Below are 3,960 nucleotides of genomic sequence, written 5' to 3'. Positions count from 1 at the left end.
AGCAAGAAAATGTCTTCACCCTCAAGAAAAGTCTGAGCCTCTGCTGAAGGGCATCCTCCTGGTTAAGTCAAGGTTACCAGGATCACTCCCCTTTTGATTAATTTAAAGACAACTGATTTGGAACCTTAAATATACTCATAAAATCCAGTTGCCTTTGCTATATAATATAACCTATTCAAGGGATAACTCTATAGAGGTCAAACATCATACATGGAGGCACTTTAGAATTCTGCCTACCACAAGGACTTTTGTCAAGCTTTGGAATATTTGCTAATCTGATAGGTAAGAAATAGTTTCTCAGTGTTTTAATTTGCATATCTCTTACTTTGAGTAGAGTTTTGTTTCATATATTCAAGCACCATTTGTATAATCTTTTTCTGGGTACTGACTCCTTCTGTCTTTTGTCCATTTTTTCTATTGAGTTGGTGGCTTTTTTCTCTCACAACATTTTAGAACTCTGTAAGTTAGAGAAATTAGCCCTTTATCTGTGAAACGCATTACATATATTTTCTCTCAGCTTGTAGTTTGTCTTCTGTATCCAAAAATTAATTGGTGCAAATATTTGTGGTTGTCAAGGTTTTTATAGTCAAACACCTTGCAGTATATCTATTTTTTAATCCATTTTAAGTTAATATTTTAAATCATTATTAAAAGTTTCAAATGTATGTAAGAGTAGAGGAACAGAATAACGAGCCCTCATGTAATCATCGGAGAAGGCAATGGCAAACCCACTCCAGTACTCTTGCCTGGAAAATCCCATGGACAGGGGAGCCTTGTGGGCTGCAGTCCATGGGGTTGCAAAGAGTCAGACACGACTGAGTGACTTCACTTCACTCACTTTGTACTTTATCCCTGGAGTATGAAGTGGCAACCCACTCCAGTACTCTTGCCTGGAGAATCCCATGGACAGAGGAGCCTGGCGGGCCATGGTTCATGGGGTCACAGAGAGTCGGACACGACTGAAGTGACTGAGCATGTATTCATATGCACTGATGTTAACAGTTATACATTGGTAGGCCAATCTTGTCTTACACTAAAGACTCTCAACTGGGGGTATTTTGTCCCATAGGGGATATTTGGCAATGTCTGCTGACATTTTTGATCATCATAACTGGGGAGTGCTCCCGGCAGCTAGAGGGTAGAGGCCAGGGATGCTGTTGAACAGCAAACAATGCAGAGGGCAGCCTCCCACAACTCAGAGTTATCTGAGTTAAAATGTCAATAGTGCCCATGTTGAGAAAGCTTGATTTGTACCTTTACTCTTCCTTCCCACAATGATTATTCCAAAGAAAAGATCCATAAATATCTATAAATAGCATATAGATAAAGCCATTACAGTAAAAATCACAGTACTGGGACTTGGATGGAGGTCCAATGATTAAGAATCGAAGCTTCCACTGCAAGGGTCACAGGTTTGATCCCTGGTTGGGAAACTAAGATGCCATGCAGTGCAGCCAAAAAAAAAAACAAAAAAACCCACAAGTATTTAAAATGGATAACCAACAAGGACCTATTGTGTAGTACATGGTACTCTGCTCAATGTTATTTGGTAGCCTGGATGGGAGAGGAGTTTGCAGGAGAATGGATAAATGTATATATGTATGGCTGAGTCCCTTTGTTGTTCACCTGAAACTATCAGAACATTGTTAATTGACTATACCCCAATACAAAATAAAAAGTTTAAAAGAAAAAAACCCCACAATATTGATATTATACCTAATACCTTAACAACATAAAATGTTCAGTTGGCATTCAGATTTCCCTTACTTTTTTTTACATTAGTTCACACAAGATCCATATATTGCCTTTATTGTTATGTTTCTTTGTACTCTACAAATCCATTCTTTTGCTTTTTTTTTTTTCTTCTCATCTTGCCACTTAGTTGTTGAAGAAACCAGGTTATTTGTCTTGTAGCATTTCCTATATTTTGGATTTTGCTGATGGTATCCTTATGGTGTTTCTCATATTTCTATCCCCAGTATTTCCTTAAACTGGCAGTAGATTTCCAAATCACATTCAATTTGGGGGTAACAATAGGTGGTGCATTATCTTTAAAGAAATTTCCAGGAAAAAGTCAGTGAGTCTTTGTTTCTAAATATAACCTTGTTGATCGAGAAAATAAGTTCTGAACTCTTGACATTCTCATATTAGCAGATTTAAGAGCAGAGTCTTTAGAGTTCATCGGCAGTTTTCTATGATGGCAGATTCACTTGGGATGATGGCCCTTCTGGGCACTTATCGAAGCCTCGAGAGTCCCATGTAATTTCCCTGTCGACAGTCAGGGCCTAAATGAGATAACCTGAGACTAAGATGAAGGGCTTCCAATCTCCTGACAGCCTCCAAACAAGTTGTATCTAGTCTCTTGGGGATAAAATAATAAACTCTACCCAAGGGAGATAGAAAAGACCATCTGACTCAAAATAAGGTGTTCATCCTTCTCATTAGAGGTAAGGATTTAGTCAGAAGCAAGTTCTGAAGGCGATTAAGGGTCTTTCTGTGTGGGTGTACAGGTGTTCAGGCATCCACACACCCCAAAGTCACTGCAGTGGCAGCAGTTAGAACAACCGCTGTCCTGCAGGTTCATGTGTAGAAGGAGACTTTGCTGGGTGAGCTACCAAGTTTCCTGTTTACTACCCCATAGAGCTGGGGATGCAAGTCTGCAGAGGCAATGGGTTGCCAGCAGCTTCCGTGACATCACTCCTCACTGCCCCCTTGCCTTGGGCAATATCATTGTAGAATTCCCCTCTGGCATCTGGGGAGATACTTCCCAGGGAACAGCTTTCTCTGGCACCCTAGAGAACAGATTTCAGGGAAGTACCAGAGGGAAGATTTCCAGCAAGTTCCCTGGGTACAGCGCCCCAGGGACATCCCTGTCACTGGCATGCCTGCTCCAACAAGGTCTAGATCTCAGCCGGGCGGTGGGGTCTGCCTTGGATGCTGTTTGTTTTAGCAGGAGGAACAGTGGCTGCTTCTTATAGTATACTCTTGAGAGCTGTCTTCGCTTCCTTGGGTGCTGAAATAGAGCGTCTAAGGAATTTCCTTCTTTCTGAGATCCAGACCTTATTGGAGAGGAGGGAAGTGACAGTAGTCACTGTGATGCTATACTGGCAGAACTTGTGGGAAAATCTTCCCTCCGGAGCTTGGCAGTGAATTTGGGGCCAAGAGGAAATAAATCAATGCCTGGCACACATTCAGACACCAGCCCTCCTCTCCACAGTTCGCCTGTGGCATGCAGAAAAAAATAATTGTGTTCACTTCACAGGTTTTTGTGCTGATGAAAGTGAAATGGCACGTGTTAAATGTTTTGGGACTTACCTGGTGGTCTAGCGGCGAAGACTCCGTGCTCCCAATGCAGGGGACCTGGGTTCAGTCTCTGGTTGGGGAACTAGATCCTACATGCTGCAACCAAGACTTCACATGCCACAATTAAAGATCCTGCGTGCTGCAAGGAAGATGGAAGTTCCCACATGCCGCAGCTAAGACCTCGTGCTGCCAAATAAATAAATGTTTTTTTTAAAAAGGAATGTTTCAAAGACACAAATGTTAAGATAGGATTAAAAATTATTTGGCTTTAAGGATGCCTATGCTTGGTTTTCAGGCTCTCCTATGATAACTTTGTTGACTTTTCTCAGGCCACTTGAAGTTTTTCCTGAGCCCAAGTTCTGTTTCTGGTTTGTTATTTGCTGAAGCACAGTCACTTGGTGGCAGATAAGGCAGCTCTAGCCTCCCACAAATGAAGGGTTCTATCTGTGTTTTCCTTCAGCATCCAGGCAGTCCCTCTCAGGGACTGACCTATTTATTTACTTGTTTATTTTCATTCCTTCTGCTTTAATAAATCAGAAAATACAGGTGTTCAATATCCATCATGTGGCTAGTGGCCACCCAACTGAATAGCACTTGGAGATCTGAATTAATCTGTCACATTAATTAGTTGATCATTTAGCAGGCAAAGCAGGAGGG

This window comes from Cervus canadensis, chromosome 28 (assembly GCF_019320065.1).
Source record: "Cervus canadensis isolate Bull #8, Minnesota chromosome 28, ASM1932006v1, whole genome shotgun sequence".
In the NCBI taxonomy this organism is placed as follows: Eukaryota; Metazoa; Chordata; class Mammalia; order Artiodactyla; family Cervidae; genus Cervus; species Cervus canadensis.
Note: the sequence above shows the minus strand (reverse complement) of the source record.